The following is a 19,639-nucleotide window of genomic DNA, read 5'->3' on the forward strand; positions in this document are numbered from 1 at the left end:
TCTTTTGCCATCCCTTGGTTATCTCATATTGTTATTTGATATATTTTATATGTGCTTAATTGTTTATTTGAAATTGGATAAGGAAGGGGGGGAAATCAAGTAAGCGGTGTGAGGGTGGTAGGGAAATGGGGACCATGTCCCAAGAAAGGGTATCAATGTATGTGAAGTAATGCACATCTATCTGGTGAATATAATGTAACCCCTTTATTAATCACAATAAAGAAATTATTTAATAAAAAAGAATCAATTCCATTTTGATGAAAGACCTCAATATAAAATCAGATACTCTGAAAATGGGGCTTGAACTCAGGGCCTGGGCACTATCCTTGAGCTTCCTCAAGGCTAGCACTCTACCACTTGAGCCATAGCCCCACTTCTGGATTTTTCTGTGTACCAAGGAATTAAACCCAGGGCTTTGTGCATGCTCGGCAAGCATTCTACCACTAGGCCACACTCCAGGCTGAAACTTTCTTAATAAAGACTCAGAAAAAAAAATCAAAGAAAGGTTGGATAAATGGGACTGCATTAAACTGCAGCACTTCTGTATGGCAAAGGACATAGAAAGCCTACAAATTGGGTCAAGATCTTTAATAGGTATATAACAGACAAGGACCTCATAAAAATATGCCTAGTACTATTTACCATAGCGAAGATATAGAACCAACTCAGATACCCCTCAGTTGATTATTGGATCAATAATATGTGGGATTTATAACAATGGAATTTTTTGCTGCCATCAGAAATAACAACATTGCCCCATTTGTAAGGAAATTGAAAGACTTAGAAAAACTCATATTTAGTGAAGTAAGCCACACTCAAAGGAACATAGGCTCAATGGTTTCCCTCATTTGTCTTAATCAGTAGAAACTTTGGGCTCTACTAGCAGAGATTTGCAATAGAGCAAAACCTAGATACATAAGGCCATATAGGATGACGGTAAATGAAAGGACCTCCAGGATATAGAAACAAAAGCCATATAATGTGTGATTGTTGTCTTTAATGTAGCATGTTATCTCTCATCTCTTTTGCTGTCCCTTGGTTATTTCATATTGTTACTGTATCTTACCTTGTTATATGATATATTGTATATATGTTTATTTGGTTATTTGAAATATGATAGGGAAGGAGGGAAAACAAAGAAGAGGGAGAGGGGTGGGTGGACGTAAATTGGGACCAAACATGAGAAAGGATATCAATATTTGTGAAGTAATGTACCTTCTATTTGTCGAATATAATGTAACCCTTTTATTAATTACAATAAAATATATGAAAAATAAGCCTAGACCTCAAAAATTAAATCCCCTAAAACAAATCCTCAAAGAAATAGCCACCCAATTACTAAGTAGCCTTAAACTTAGAGACTTCTCTGAAGGGGAATTAAGAATGAACAATAGATACTTGAGCAAATGTTCAACATTTCTTACCATAAAAGAAATGCAAATCAAAAAAAATGGGACTCCACTTTAGCCCAGGTTGACTAGCTCTTTCCAAGAAAACTAACAACAGATGCTGGCAGGAATGTGGCCAGATAGGAATGCTCCTACACTGTTGGTGAGAATGTAAAATGGTTCAACCAGTCTGGAAACAACATGGAGGTTCCACAAAAGGCTAAACATAGAGTTCTCCTATGATCCACCTATCCCATTTCTAGGCATTTACCCAAATGATCACAAACATGGCCACTCTAAAGCTATCGGCACAACTTACGTTCATTGCATTATTTACCATAGCCCAGATACGGAATCAACCCAGTTGCCCCTCAGTTGAATGGATCCATAAGATGTGGTATATATACAAAAGGTAATTCTATGCTTTCAGTAGAAAGAATGACATCATCGCATTTGTAAGGAAATTGAAAGACTTGAAAAAAAAATCATACTAAGTGATATAAGTAAGCCACACCCAAAGAAACGCAGGATGCCTGGTTTCCCTTGTTTGTAATAATTTGCATATGCCTAGGGTAGTGCTAGCAGAGGATCTCAATAGCTAAATGACTATGTACACATGATATAAAACAATGTTAATTGAAAGGAACTAGAAGATATGGAAACAAGAGGGTTTTTTTCTTAGTGTACTGTATGCAATTATCTCTTTCTTCTTTTGTTTTCTCCCCTTTGGTTTACCCTCTGTTGTCACTCCAATCTCAGCAGGAAAGTCCATGAGACTCTTACCTCCATTTACCTACCACAAAGAATGGAGTGGAAGTTCAATTGGTCCAGTATTATCCTTATACAAAAAATGCTCAGAGACAATATCCAGGCTCTGAGTTAAAGCCCCAGAGAAGCACACAAAAAAGTGATACAGAAGCTTGGTGCCAGTAGCTTCTGCCTGCAATCCTAGCTACTCAGGAGGCTGAAATCTGAGGAACATAGTGCAAAGTTTGTTAGACTCTTATTTTTAATTAATCATTATAAAGCTGTGGCTCCAGTACCAGCACACACAAAAAGATAAGAAAAAGAACAAATAATGTCAACTCCAATTCATTCTGTGATGCTTAACGTCCAAACCTGATAAGGATTATGTATGAATATGTATGTGTATGTATGAAAAGAATATTATAGATCAATTTCAAATACAAAGTATGAACAAACCAAATTCAGCAACATTTAAGAAGAAAATAATGATCATGTTAAGTTCATTTCCACAAATTAACAATGCCATATCTACTATATATTAAGTTTCCAAGTTTCCATGTACACATGAATTCTAGTCTTAGTATGAATGTAGTAAATATATTTGATCACAAGGGCTCTGGGTTCAGTCCTCAGCATTGGTGACCAGAAACAAATAACATTAAAAAACCCCTCTCTGGGTTTGATTCCTTGATAGCACATGCACAGAAAAAAACTGAAAGTGGTACCTTGGCTCAAGTGATAAAGTGCTATCCTTGAGAAAGCTCAGGGACAGTACCCAGATTCTGAGTTCAAGCCTCAGGACTGGCAAAAAGAAAACAAAACAGCAGAACCTGATAGAAGGCATGTGAAAAATAATTGTGTTTTGTCTACATTTTGAAAGTTTGTTTATGTTTAAAATAATTGATTTCCTAATACTTCAGACTTGCATATGAACCAAATCTGTCATCCATCTACAATGTATTTATTCAAGCTACTCAATGCATGAGGTGCCTGGACAGTGATTGGTGCTGATTTTAGCATTATAGAGTAATAGTTAGCCTTTGAATCAAAATGAAAAATAGGGAAGTATTTAACTGGTATGAAGCAATACAGATTAGAAATGACCATATTATTTCAGTCATTCTGATAACTGTGAATATTGTGAACATAATGTTGAAGGAAAGTACAAAGCCTGATGATTCACTGTATGCAATTGTATCATCATCAGAATAGTGTAATATATCATCATTCCTTTAGGTAAAACATTAATGTTTTTGGTGCCAGTCCTGGGGCTTGAACGATGGGCCGAGGAGCTATCTATGAACTTTTTGGACAAGTGTCACACTCTATTACTAAATCCACAGTCCAAATTTTGGGGTTTGGGTGGTTAGTTGGAGATAAGAGTCTCATGGCCTTCATATCTAAAATATATCAACAGCTCAAAAAATTGAACCACTCCAAAACTAATCTCCAAAGAAACAACCATCCCATTAAAAGATGGGCCAAGGACTTAAAGAGAGTCTTCTCTGAAGAAGAAACAAAAATGGCCTATAGACACATGAAGAAATGCTCAACATCTCTGGTCATAAAAGAAATGCAAATCAAAACAACTCTAAGGTTCCACCTCACTCCAGTTAGAATGGCCAGGATCAAGAAAACTAATAACAACAGTTGCTGGAGGGGATGTGGCCAGGAGAGATCACTACTACACTGTTGGTGGGAATGCAAACTCGTTCGACCACTAAGGAAAGCAGTAGGGCAGTTCCTCAAAAGACTAAACATAGAACTCCCCTATGACCCAGCAATTCCACTACTTGGCATTTACCCAGTTGTCCAGAAACAAGGACATACTAAATCCACAAGCACAAAGATGTACATTGCAGCACTATTTACCATAGCAAAGATGTGGAACCAACCCAGATGTCCCTCAGTTGATGAGTGGATCAACAAGATGTGATATTTATACACAATGGAATTCTATGCAGCTGTCAGAAAGAATGGCATCGCCCCATTTGTTAGGAAATGGAAAGACTTAGAAAAAATCATATTAAGTGAAGTAAGCCCGACTGAAAGGAACATAGGACCAATAGTCTCCCTAATTTGTCATAATCAGTAGAAACCTTGGGCTCTCCCGGTAGAGATTTACAATAGAACAGAATCTAGAGACATAAGGCCAAATAGTATGACACTAAATGTAAGGACCTCCAGGATAAGGAAACAAAAGCCATATAATGAATGAATGTTTTCCTTAATGTACTATGTAATCTCTCATCTCTTTTGCTATTCCTTGGTTATTTCACCTTGTTATCTGATATATTTTATATGTGCTTAATTGATTATTTGAAATTGGGTAGAGAAGGGGGAAAATCAAGATGAGCGGGGGAGAGGGGAGGGAAATGGGGACCAAGACATGAGAAAGGGTATCAATGTATGTGAAGTAATGCACCTTCTATCTGGTGAATATAATGTAGCCCTTCTATTAACTACAATAAAAAAAAGAGTTTCATGGCCTTTCCTGCCTGTGCTGGCTTCAAATTAATCCGTAGATTTCAGCCTCTAGAGTAGCTAGGATTACAGGTATGAGCAACTGACATCTTGATAAACTCTTTATTATTGAGTAGTATTGGCTCTAAAATGATTGTGAAATGCTATCATTAATGACTTTATATCACAAATAACTTGACAGACATTTATAATAAACACAGAAATTAATTTAGTATTATTGACATTTGGCTTATATGTTTGCACATGTTATCTTCTCAAGTAATACTACTTTGCCAGTCATCATGGCATGTTGTCAGTGCAGATGATGTTCACTGTAGCACTATTTACCTTAGCAAAGATATGGAACCAACCTAGATGTCCCTCAGTTGATGAGTAGATCAACAAGATGTGGTATTTGTACACAATGGAATTCTATGCTGTTGTCAGAAAAAATGACATTGCCCCATTTGTTAGGAAATGGAAAGACTTAGAAAAGATCATATTAAGTGAAGCAAGGCAGACTCAAAGGAACTTAGGCTCAATGGTTTCCCTCATTTGTCATAATCAGTAGAAACCTTGGGCTCTCCTAGCAGAGATTTGCAATAGAGAAAAACCTTGATACAAAAGGCCATATAGTTTCGACGCTAAATGAAAGGATCTCTAGGATATAGAAATATAAGCCATATAATGAATGATTGTTGTTCTTAAGATACTATGTTATCTCTCATCTCTTTTGCTGTCCCTTGGTTATCTTATATTGTTACAGTATCTCACTTCGTTACCTGATATTTGTATTTGTATTTGGTTATTTGAAAATGGATAGGGAACGGGGGAAAACAAGATGAGGGGTGGGGTGGGGGGGAGAGAAATGGGGACCAAGACATGTGAAAGGGTATCAGTGTATGGGAATTAATGCACCATCTATCTGGAAAATATCATCTAACCCTTCTATTAATTACAATAAAAATATATGAAAAAAAGAAGTTATATTTTAGCTAACAGCGGTACAACTACAAACTACATCATGATGGGTGTTTAATATTTCTCGAAGAGAGTGCTGCTGTACTGTATTTTTGATGTCTAGAATCATCATTACTTGCTTCATTTTTGGTTAGTGTTTAGCAGAACCTGCTTCCAGTGAATGCAGACTCAATGCTGGACCTGTTAACACACTGTGGAGATGTTTAAATGAAGTTGTTTTGAGCTAGCCTGAAGGAAATCTGAATACAATAATGACTTCATAACCAAAGTGTCCCCTTGTGTCACCTGGGATAGTCAATAGATACTGGAATAAACTTGACATTATGTCAGATGTGAATTGTCAAATTAACAGAACCAGATAGTCTAATTTCACCACAGAACATTATAATATAGACACCGGGGTTTCTTCTTTTCCCAATTTGACAGCTATTCTATACCATATATTTGTGCTTTATGGTTTGAGTTCAATTTCTTTAAGTCCATTTGTTCTATTATTTATTTATCACATATTTTTTCAATACATATACATGTCTAGGGAGTGCCTTATGTATTGAAGCCATAAAGAGGATATATTTCCTGCTTCTTCAACAATAAAAGGAACTATACATAGATTTTCTATAGCATGTTATGTATTAGCTAAATGCAGGAAGTAGGTGATATAGTGATTCAGAAGAGGAAAATCAACTCTAATTTTTTCCTGTGCTGAGGATCAAATTCAAGGCCTGGTACTTTCTAAGCAAATGTGCTTATGCAGTTTCTCATCTCTTGAGTTAGCCAAGAGAGGTAGTCTAAGGATTCTTTGTGGCTCGTTCATTGAGTCTTAAAATACCATCAGGGGATGTTTATTTAAATAGATATAGATAATGTTGATAGAAGATAGAAAGAGATTATCAGACAAACTACATGAGGTCTATAAGGAACTAAACCAACTGCATATGAGTGTGGTGAGAACTGAAGTTCAGAGGTAGTCAGGACATAAAGATACTACGTTGCTGGGGGCTGTGGAGGGTTATTCACCTTATGGGTATGGAAAGTCACTGAATACACAAAGTAAGAAGTCTATATGCAATAGATGCCTGACTGCTGCAGGATGATATCGTGTGAAGGAGGAAGGAATGGATGAAAGTGAAACAGTTAAGGAAATAACTCCAGAAAAGATACTAGTTGGATATATGGTGGAAGCAGCTAGTAGGAGTCATGGATGGAAGTAAATGGATTAGTGATATGAATTCTGAAGAAAGCACAGCTTGCCCAGGTGACTGACTAAATCAAAATGTGAGGTAAATGAAAGTGAATAGAAATCTATATGGATATTGATGGAATTTATTCAGCTATAGTGGAGGAAGAGCAGATCATAAGGCCTCGGAATATAACAGAAAGCAAATAAAAGTGAATGATAGTCTACAGCATTATCTACTCCTTTAGGCAGGGTCAATTAATTCCATTTATCTCAGCCTTTTCTAGGTGAAGACAGCCCATTCCGTACCATAAGAAACACTATTACACCTATTACACTGGTATAGCTTTGACTGATCTTTGGATACAAAAGAATGGCCTTATCCTGAACACTTTTGACAATTTGACATTTAGTTGAAACCAAAGATAAAGAATTGAGAAAAAAGTCAAGAGGCAATGGCTTACTCCTGTAATCTTATCTACTCAGGAGGCTGAGATCTGAAGATGGACACTTGAAGACAGCTAGGAAGGAAAAGCTCATGACATTCTTATCTGCAATTAACCACCACCAGCTCCAATGATAGAATGCTAGCCTTGAGCATACAAGCTCAGGGACAGCAATCAGTCCATGAGTACACACCCTAGGACCAGCACACAAACAGAAAGAAGTAAGAATATTATTAAAAGCTAAATTTGGGCAAGGAGTTTGGCCTAGTGGTAGAGTGCTTGCCTAGAATGCAGAAAGACCTGGGTTCTTTTTCTCAATACCACATGTGTAGAAAAATGCTGGAAGTATTGCTGTGGCTCAAGTGGTACAGCTTTAGCCATGAGAAAGTCCGAGGGCAGTGCTTAGGCCCTGAGCCCAAGCCCAGAACTGGCAAAACAAATACAAAAAATAAAAAAAGCTAAATTCAACTGATGACGTGAGTAAAAATTTCTCACTTTGTGGAGGGTAAAATACTTCAGAAATACTGTGCCATTTTGGTGAATCACTCCAGTAACACATCTTTGCTGCCAAACTCAGGCACCCTGTGTTTCTAGCATTCAACTCCAGTTTCAGCCAAACAGATGATGGGGGCAACAGTATTTCATTTTGTGTATGTGTGTAAGTATGTATGCAAGTGTGTGTAAGTGTGTGTGTGTGTGTGTGTGTGTGTAAGTCGTGGCTTAAGCCCCAGTTCAAGCCTCATCACGTTCCTAGACAGGCTGGCTTTGAACTATGATCATCAGATTTTAGCCTTCTGAGTATCTAGAATTACAAGAGATAGCCACTGTGACCAGAATATTTCTTTATAGGCTAATAACACAATGAAAGTTATTAGTTGCAGAGATAAAAGAAAGCTTAGAAATTCAAAGAATGGAACAGAGAAGAATGAACACAGACAACAGACAAAAGAGACATATCTGCTGTATAACATATCAGATGAGACACAATATGCAGGCTCTGAAGTCAGACTACAGTGATGCATGTTTTTGCTTGAGCAAATTGCTGGATACAACACATTCCACCAATTGTTTGACTTCTATTATTTCTCACTTGTTCCATCTCTAAGATAATTCATAACAAATTCTCATACACAATGCACCAAGTACAGCTAGTATATCACTACAGAAAACTCTAGGAACTTAAATCGAGCGAGCTTTTTGTTCAACACTAGAACTTCAACACAGGCAAGACCTTGTTATAACCATGTAGTCTATCATTCAACTACAGCCCAGCTCAATGTGAACTCCTTAGTATTCTACTCAACTGGTTTTTTTATTGCATATCAAAATCTACTTTTGTTTTGGAGTGGGTTTTTTTTTCTTACACAGCCAGGGCCTTGTGCATGCTGGACAAGCATTCTGTCACTTATTTATTGCAGTCTTCCTTTCTTTTTCTTTTTTTTTGGTGGTACTCAAATTTGACACCAGGGCTTCATGGTTGTCCAGTTTAGTTGCTGAGCCAGTATTCTGCCATGAGTCATATCCACACCACCACACAGCAACTGGTGGAGATCAGGCCTCCTAGCCTCGTACGTAGCTAAGATTACAGGCATGAAACAACTCACCCATCAATATGCTTATTCTTTTATAAGATCCTTCTGCCAAGGTGAGTGGAAAAAGATTTCCAAGCTATATAAACAGCCCCAAGTACTATAATAATTATGCTGTATTAATTTTCAAGAGAATATCAATAACCAGCTCATTTCCTGTTTATCATAGTTCAGGCTTCACCTAAAATTGATCAACTTTTCAAAAATTAATCAAGTTGCATTTTTTGAATGCAATTTTCTCACAAGGACATGTTCAACTAAGTCACATCCTATCATTTCTTACTTCTTAAATGTAGCTTATCTTTTCTTAAAGAACATGGCTTTTAATTCATAATAAATCTTTACATTGGATTTGTTTTAAGGTAACACTGAAAATGTGTTTATGATTTATTAAGTAGTTGGATGTCAGGAGAGAAACTAGAAGAAAAAGAATTATTGCTCTTCAAAAATTTATTTTATTGGGGCCAGGAGTGTGGCCTAATGGTGGAGGGCTCGCCTAGCATGCATAAAGTGCTGGGTTTAATTCCGGTACCACATAACACAGAAAAAGCTGGACGGGCTGCTGTGGTTCAAATGGTAAAGCACTAAGCTTGAAGATAGTGTCCAGCTCAAAGACAGTGTTCAGCTCAAAGACAGTGTCCAGGCTCTAAGTTCAAGCCACAGAACTGGCAAATAATATATTTCACTGGGAAATGGAAAGATATAAAAATGAGCTATGCAAAGACAGAAGAAACAATAATTGTGTATAATTGGGCAGAACTTTATTAGTATTACAGAAAATACAACATTTGAAGTAGGTCTTGAAAAATTCAAGTAAAGACAATGGCAAGATTAAACACATAGAGATGTCACAAATACCAATCAATTCTAAATATCTGTTAAAGACTCTCCAAAAAGAAATGTACTCATTACCTGACTAACATAATTGTAGCCTCTCCGTACATCACTTTTACAATAAAAATTAAAAAATAAAAATATAAAAGAGGAAGTAAATTAAAAGCGTAAATAAAAATATCATTTAAAATAGAGTTTACTTAGCAAGCATTTGCTGTGTTCATGTATGTTCTAGGTCTCATACTTAGACACCAAAGATATATAAGCATAAAATCAGTCTCTGATCAACTTTCATATATATATATTTATTGCAATTAATAGAAGGGTTACACTATATTCACCAGATAGAAGGTGTATTAATTCGTATATATTGATACCCTTTCTCATGTCTTGGTCCCCATTTCTCTCCTCCCCACCCCCACCCCTCATCTTGTTTTCCCCCCTTCCCTATCCAATTTCAAATAACCAAATACACATTTATCCAATATATCAGACAGCAAACTGAAATACTGTAACAATATGAGATTACCAAGTAATGGCAAAAGAGATGAGCGGTAACATAGTACCTTTAGGACAACAATCACTCATTATATGGCTTTTGTTTTTATATCCTAGAGGTCCTTTCATTTAGCATCACACTGTATGGCCTTATGTATTTAGGTTTTGCTCTATTGTAAATCTGTGCTAGGAGAACCCAAGGTTTCTACTGATTATCACAAATGAGGGAAACCGTTGAGCCTATGTTCCTTTGGGTCTGGCTTACTTCACTTAATATGATTTTTTCTAAGTCTTTCCATTTCCTTAAAAATGGGGAGATGTCGTTCTTTCTGACAGCAGCATAGAATTCCATTGTGTATAAATACCACATCTTGTTGATCCACTCATCAACTGAGGGACATCTGGGTTGGTTCCATATCTTTGCTATAGTAAATAGTGCTGCAATGAACATCTGATCAACTTTTATACATTTTCATTCTGATATGAAAGAAAGGCAAGAGAGAGAGGTAACAATAAAGACAGGGGCCAAAACTATATAACTCTTCAATGACTAAGTTACCTTGGACCCTGTCCTCTCAGCAATAGAATGTCACCAAATACTTTTAATCAGATTATGGGCGTTCTCAAGTTTGTTTTTGAAAGATTGCTTCAGCTGTATGTGATAGAAATTCTCCTTATTTTTGCCAGTTCTGGGACTTGAACTCAGGTCCTGAGCACTGTCATTGTGCTTTCTCAAGGATAGAGCTCTACCACTTGAGCCACAGCACCACTTCTGGGTTTTTGTATGTGTGTGGAAGCAAGGAATTGAACCTGAGTCTTTGTGCATGCTAGGCAAATACTGTACCACTAGACCAAACTCCCAGCCCTAGGGTTTTATTTTTGTAGAATCATTATTAATATAAACAAGTCTGATTTTCCTTGTCAAGATATAGTTTTTCAAGAAATGTATAATCTAAGAATCGATGTCCACAATATTCCAAAATAAAGTAGTGATTTCAGAATCCAACATATAATCTATACCCATCTTACTATTATCCACCATAAACTAAAGCAGAAATTCTTTGGAGGAAAGGTTAGGCAGAGGTAATATGTTCATGTGTACTGTCTTTAAGAGAAATAATATTTTAAAAATAAGATGCCTCTATTTCATGACTCGATGCTTTTTGAGATCCAGTGATGAGTAGAAATACCCAATTATTGAATAATGGATACTATTGTTCAAGAAAACCCAGTTCAGATATGCCTAAATAGTTAACTCTTAAATTTAAAATAATTATATCCACTGGGTTAATGCATCCTGTTATTAGGCTAGCATTTTATTACTATTTTATCTTCCACAGTACATGAATATAATTCTTAAAAGTAGATATTCCTTAGCATCCTGGTAAAAAGTCATTCCATTCTGTTCCTGTACTTAAAACACATGTGGATTAAAAAGGTTTCACCAGTACTATAGGATTATAAAATCTAGGAGTTAAACAAGAAAAAAAAATAAGATGCCTCTAACTAATTCACTCTAAGAATTCTTTTCATATGGTAATAGTAATACATAGGACCCATGAAAGTAACATGATTCACAATACCAGTTTATTATGCGAATCTTCATTATACCAGGTAGATGACAATCAGAATATTTATTTGGGGCATTAAATGAAAGTTCTACATGTGGTGCCAAAAAGTCTGTATCTTCAAATATATCGATTACAAATTTTGTTAAATCAGTCAACAAATAACATTGTTTTTGATAATGAAACACACAGAATACTTTAGCCTTTAGAACCTCTCCAGTCTTTAAACAGTACATTTATATTTTGACAAGTATTGTTCCCACCAATTTTATAAACCAATATATATTTTACAAAAATATCTCCTTTACATTCCCCCAATCTTTTCTCTCCAATGTTTTACATAAATGAATCCCATAGTCCGTATGTCCATTTGTGTTAACTTCTTTGTAGTGTAGAATTTCCATAACTTGGAATGATAAATATATAGCACTTAATGAACAATACTGAGAATTCATATATACATCATAAGTATTGTTCATCTTTTTCTGTTTTCTTTTTGGCTAGTGCTGGCATTTGCAATCAAGACCTCATGTTGTAATCAAGGCCTCCTGTTGGCTCAAGTTCCTTGCCCAAATGGTTCACTACTACTTGAACCAGGCCAACAGTGCCTGATCTTTGTCAGTAATGTTTTGGAGATGGAGTCTCATCTACTTTTCTGACTGGGATGGCTTCAAGCTACAATTCTCCAGATCTTAGCTTCCTGAATAGCTAGGATTACAGGAGTAAGCCACTAGCACCCAGGTATGTTCTATATTTTAATACCATCAAAGATATATCATTTTAGTAGATATTACTGATACAATTGACTAAAATCACTGCACACTTTTTTTGCCAGTCCTAGAGCTTGAACTCAGGGCATGGGCACTGTCCTTGAGCTTTCTCAAGGCTAGTGCTCTACCACTTGAGCCATAACACCACTTCTGGCTTTCTCTGCCCAGTGAGAGACTTCTTTAGGCACGTCTCTCTTTTTTGTAAGGCTCAATATGTCACTCTTTGCCTTGAGTCTACCTTAGGTTTGTCCTTTTTACCTTTAGGCAGCTCTGTACATGGCAAGATGTTCCAGGCCCATCTTACCTTCTCCAGCCCCAAGACTTGGTACCAGCTACCCTCCAAGGAGCCCTGGTTCCTCTTTATGGAGAATAGTTGAAGGAGCCAAATTCTGGGCACTGGGGTGCAACACAGTTTTTTTTTCATAATGCTGCTGGTAATAGGCAAGACAACCATAGAGACTATTTAGGCTGCTATAGTGACAGAACCAGAAATTTCTTGGGCAAGAGTTCTTAACTCCAATTGATTGCTACACTTTCCCAGATACATTTTATCAAATAAAACGTCATACTATGCTATATATTATCAGTACCAGACTTCGGCGTTCAGATTTCACTGCTGATTAGTCTTGAGGTTTCTCTTTCCTTCTTCTTTTTGACTCTTCTTCCATGAATTCTGACGTTTGCTCCAAATTGTAAATTTTCAAATACACCAGGCCCAGAAAGTCCAAAGTTATATAATTATTCATGTATGGGGAATCTGACATAGGCTCATAGAAATAAACAGTGGGATGATTTCCTAACAAACCAGCCCCAGAAAGTCCCATGCTATGTAATTATTTATATATGTAGAGTCTGAGTCAGGCTCATAGAAATAAACAATGTGATATTTATTACCAAAATACGGGGGTGTGGCAAGTGGGGAGATAATGGTCAGAGTGTATAACATTTCAGCTAGACAATAGAAATAAGCTTTTAAGATTTATTACAGAGAAATATTAGCACTGTCAATAATCATATCCTATATGTATCAAAATTACTAAAAGTAGATTTTAAATATTATCACCACAAAACATAAGGCTATATATATATATTTGTATGCTTCAACATTCCATATTGTTTATCTATATGAAAATACCTCATTGTATCACAATATTTGTCAATAGAAAAGTAAAGGTCCAATTGTTCTTCAATGATAATTTATACAATTATACAATTTATCATTTATATAAGTTATACTTAAAAAGGAAATAAATATTGCTCTCTCTTTAGTGTTGTCAGATTTAGTAAATAAATGTATAAGCAAATATTTGGAACATATTTTAGGGCAGGCATGGTGGCATACAGCCACAGTCACAATACCACGTATTTCAGGACAAACACAGGAGGATCTTGCCTTCAGGCCAGTTCAGGAAAAGTCAGCAGTACAGCCTGTCTGAAAATCAGAATCTAAAACCAAAAGGACTGTGGGTGTGATTTAAGCAGTAGAGCACGGTACCCTGGATTCAATCGTGAGTGCAGAAAAAAAAATTCTCCCCTCATCTCAAAACCAAATTTAACTGAGTATCTCTTTATTTTCCTTAGAAATAATATCTCCATGGGAATAGGAAATTTGAAAATAGGTACTAAAGAATCACATATTTAATAATGCTTAGTAGAGACAAATTGAAAGAAAACTTTGAAAAATACTGGCTTGGAAGATCATTATATTTTTCTTCATTTTCATTTTCATACTTTCAAGAGGAAATTTTCACTTAAGCCTCAGTTTGTAAACAAAATCTTTCATAATCACAACTGCTTCATTGGTGCTATTTGAATTATTATTCCACAGGAAGATTTGGAGAATAAATTTTAATGTGTTGGTGGCTTTTAGATACAAGAGTGGAATCATTGTCAGAATATTGCATTAGTTCAAAATCCTTCAAATCAACAGAAAATATGAGAAAAATACAATATAATCCAAACGATGAAGCAACAGAAAAGCTTACAAGTTTCCTATGTTACAAACTGATGTGGAACTAGAGATTAAAATCTAAGACTACACAACGGATGCAGCGGCAAACATTCCATGTTTTGCTATCTTCAAACATACACATTAAATTGTTACACATTTTAATTATTATTCATTTACATTACTCAAATGATTCCTAAAACGCATCGAGAGACAATTTTCATGTAATGAACGAGTATTTTCCACATTAAAATACATAGAGAGCATCCAGAGACATATTGCCTTATAACACTTTCTGAAATTCAGGGCAAATACTCCAATCATGGCACAGGTTTCTAATATCAGGCCTCTTTTCAATTTTGTACTGTTTGGTGGCAGCCACCACGAAGCTGAAATATAGTACCTTTAATTTTTTTGGTTTATTTTTAAATTTATTTAAGAATTTATTTTTTTCATATATTTTTATTGTGATTAATAGAAGGATTACATGATATTTGCCAGATAGAAGGTGCATTGATTCACATACATTGATACCCTTTCACATGTCTTGGTCCCCATTTCCCTCCCCCCCGCCCCCAACCCTCATCTTGTTTAAACCCCTTTCCTATCCAATTTCAAATAACAAATACGAATATATCCGATTTATCAGGTAACAAAGTGAAATACTGTAACAATTAAAATATACTAAAATTTTACATTTAAAATATAGTTTCGGCCAGGTGCTAGTGGCTCACGCTTGTAATCCTAGGTCCTCAGGAGCCTGAGATCTGGGGATTGAGGTTCAAAACCATTCCTGGCAGGAAAGTCCATGAGACTCTTATTTCAAATAAACTCAAAAAAGCCAGAAGTGGCTCTGTGGCTCAAGTGGTAGAGCACTAGGCTTGAGCAAAAGAGTATCAGAGATAATGCCCAGGCCCAGAATTCAAGCCCCAGGATTGGCAAAAAAAAAAAAGTTTTAATTTTTAAAGAATATAAAATTTGCCCTCTCCCAATTTTATCTCTTTAATTAATAATATCAGATTAAATTCCAGATTAAACATTCTCTCTGAAATGAAGACCAAATCTAACTTGGTCTAAATTTCTAATCTTACAAAATACATATGAAATATATACGCTGTATATCAACTCTACAATACAATTTTTAAAACGTAAAACAAACAACAAACTATAGCCAGGATCCTATGGCTCATGCCTTAAATACTAGTAGCTGAGATATCAGGATCATGGTTTGAAGATGCTGAAGCAGGAAAGCTCATTAGAATTTTATTTCCAAGTAAACACAATACACACACACACACACACACACACACACACACAAACACTACAATTGGAGCTGTGGCTCAAGTTGTAGAATGCCAGTCTTGAGCAAAACACCTCAGGGACAGCTCCCAGTCCATGGGTTCAAGAACAAAAAAAATAATTTGCATAAAATCGAGAAGTTAAGGCATATAAAAATAAAAGAAATTCTCCATAAAGTAAAAGGATTGACATAAATATGAAGTAAAATCAAGAGCTGGTTCTTGTCGAGAGACTAAGAAAAAATGTAAAGGAAACAAATAACAATATGATTATGTAAAAATTAAAATAGCCTGAAGCCTGAGGATGCGGCTTAGTGGTAAAGAGCTTACTATGCAGGCACAAAGCCCTGAGTTCCATTTTAGTATTACAGACAGACAGATACATAGACAGATAGATAGTAATATCTAGTAAATGGTTATCAAAGAAAGATTGGGATAATGTTTATTAATGTGTACATATATACAAATATATAACAATTTTCTGAAAAATACTCAGAGACATTATTTGTGAAACGTTGAATGAGTGTTTAATGCAAATATATGTACCGTATTGAAGTTTTGAAATGTAAATGATTTAATTTTTAAAGGAAGATTTGTCAGATATATAAACAGTTTGATTTCATTTTACAAATGAACATTTTGCTGTAAACATTGCATGTGCTTCTGTTCAGCAAAAGAGGTCTGACAAAACAGACATGTAAGATGTCTCTGGGTTATATTTGTATGATTTTTTCTTCTCAATTGTATCTTTTTCTTAAATTTTCTTTAATGAACATTTCAAAATGATAAAGCAATTCCATTTTCATAAAACTAATATAACTAGTTTGTTTAATGAAATTAATTTTTGTTAACCAGGTATTAAAATGAATTAGTTATTATGAAATAGAAACTATTTTATGAAAAAAGAAATAGAAACTAGGCTTAGTATTATAATTTATATATGGGTACTCTTATAGCTAGAAGAAAGGTTGGTAATTTAAAGATAACTGACATTTATATATTATTTATTGTTGCTTATCATTTTGTATATGTAAAGAATCAGAATACATGAATTAACTAGACATTACTTAAACTATTCACTGTGTTGTGTGATTGAAGGAAAATTGTGCACAGTTGTTTGCGTTGCGGAATTTTTTACATCTGTAACATAGATTTCTCCAAGAGAAATTCATTACCTGACATTCATTGCAGTCCCAATCACCGTTTCTACGTTTCTTTGAAGATGGAGGGAGTCTTGTAGACTTATACTCTAGATTAAACTTTTTGTGCATAAAGTTGTTTGCATTTGGGTGCTTACCTTTCCATGTAGATTCAGAATAATTCTCAGAAGAATCTGCTGCAGTTTTTGCTGTCGGTGCTACTTGGGTGGTATAAAAAAAAGATGTCTGTGAACTAGAAGATTTGGGGAGACTAAAGGATATTGGGATGGTTTGAGACCAGGTACCAAGAACAGGGTAAGGAAGACAATGTTTCCCCGTACCATTCCCACCATAATAAACTGATGTGTCCTTTTGTTCTTCATCTGTAGAAAAGACAGGAGTAGGAGGAGCAGCAGCAACAGGAGGAACAGAAGCAATAGGAGGAGGAGCAGGAGGAGGAGGAGCAGAAACAATAGGAGGAGGAGCAGATGTAGCTATATGTAGACCAGATGAATTCATTTCTTTCATAATACGATATCTAACTGTATTTTGTGTATATCCCCGAGCACCTAAATCCTGAGTCTCTTTTATCTTATTCTCATATGCTTTGGTTCCATCTTGCTTAGGATGGTGAGTGCCAAACATGGTAACAAGAAAATTCTTGAGACCATTTCGCTCCCCTTCTGCTCTATAAAGGTTTTTGAGGCTTTCTTGAAGTTGTAACTGAGCCTCCTCGCGTTCCTTTTCCCGTGTGTACCTCAGTTTACTGACCATCCCCATCAAAGCAGTAATTAAGAGCTTCTGCTCATCTAACTTATCCCGCAGGCTTTTGACGTTTTGTGTATAGACCTGGTTTTGTTTCCTGGCCAAGCGCACGGCGAAAGCCAAGGCTCTCCATGCACAGGACTTCTTAATGGCTACCGGTACTGAGGCGTCCGTTAAGACGTCCTGCAGGTTTTTCTCTAAATCCCCCCAAGACTCACACCCTTCCAATTTACAAAATTCCTGACTAACATTTCTTTGAAGAATTTGATCATTTAGAAAATCCACTACCTCTTTCTGACAGAAGCCACTGTCTGGATCACTAAAGTTAATGGCCATTTTCACCCAACTCCTGACGCCCTTTAACCCCACGTGCCTCCTTCAACCTCTTCATTTCCGATTAGCTACCGGATATACTTCACGGCCGGCAGGCACCACGTGTGAACTTTGACCTCTGCAGTTCGTCATTCCACCCACCTCACGCACGAGGGCAAGCATGAGCTAGCAGAGTGACAGCTTAATATTGAACACAGTTTGTAAAATGTATTTACCATTTATACCCGTGGCCAGTGGTTCACGCCTGTAATCCTAGCAGTTTCAAGCCAGCCAGCCTCAGCGGGAAAATCCACTAGGCTCTTATCTGCAGTTAACAACAGGAAGTGGTATTGTGGTAGAGTCTGGCCTTGACTGAAAGAAGATGCAAGAAATGAAGGGAAGCGGATATGTACACACACACACACACACACACACACACACACACACACACACACACAGAGCACCTATGACACATCATATTACAGATGATCTGTCAAAAACTGACAAGTATTGGAGCATGGTGAGATGTATCACACTTCTGAATAAAATCACGGATCTCAGTTAAATCCTCTATATACTCCCCCTCTCCAAAAAGTTAGCGAAGCCAAACTAAACAAAAGTGTTGTGCTAGTATGGGCCTAGCATCCGAGATGATCAAGGCCCATTCCAGACAAAACTATGGGTCTCTATATAAATAAATAAAATAACGGATGCAATGACGGAAGGTGTAACTTTGAAATATATGCAATGTAATCATAATTGCACTTCTGGAATTAAAACTCCTATGTAAAACTACTTAATACCAAGTAAATGTTAAAAGAAATGACCTAAAGTGTGGACCAGGAGCATGGCAGGCATGAGGCCCTGGGTTTAATTCCCTCATACCACATATATACAAAAGCCAGAACTGGTGCTGAAGCCCAACTGGTACAGCAACACCCTTGAGAAAGTTCAAGGACAGTGCCCAGGCCCTGAGTCCAAAACTAGCAAGAAACAAAAAACCCTAAAGTGTACTGGAAACTCTGCTCAACTGAGAATGAACCAACCTAAAAAGCACAAAGCCCTGAATTCCATCCCGAATACCAAAAATAATATTAGCAAAAGTAAAAAAAAAAGCTGTAGGAGTTGTTTCAGTGTTACGGTGCCTACCTAGCAAATACAAGGCCCTGAATTCAAACCACAAGTCCACTATTTTTTAAATTCTATTACAGTAAACTTTGACAAAGTCTGGATTTACATATTACAAGATAAATGGAAAATTATATTTCAAAACACAACACAAACCCAATGAGAAAAATCTCAGACTACTGTGGTAGAGAATATAGACACAAATATGATATTTATTATATTGAATTAGGCAAATTATTTTCATAATACTAATTATACAACATATTAATTTGGTATACTGTAACTACTTTTCTAATTGTGTAAACTTAGATTATAAGAATTCTATTGAAACTTCACTCACTTAGCATAAAATGCTCTTTATAATATACAACACTCCAATAAATATTTGTTCTCTATTTAGAGCCAGGCAGTTTATTACATGGCAAAATGATGGAATGTAATAAGATATACCCTCAAGGCTTTTCCGGTAACATTTTATTTATTTGTTTGTTTGTTTGTTTACTTATTTCTTTTTTCTGTGTGTTGGTCTTGGGGCTTCAAATGATGGCCACTTGAGAGCTGGAATTATAGGCAGTACCACCAATATTT

Source organism: Megascapheus bottae, chromosome X (genome assembly GCF_031878675.1).
Source record: "Megascapheus bottae isolate mThoBot1 chromosome X, mThoBot2.hap1, whole genome shotgun sequence".
In the NCBI taxonomy this organism is placed as follows: Eukaryota; Metazoa; Chordata; class Mammalia; order Rodentia; family Geomyidae; genus Megascapheus; species Megascapheus bottae.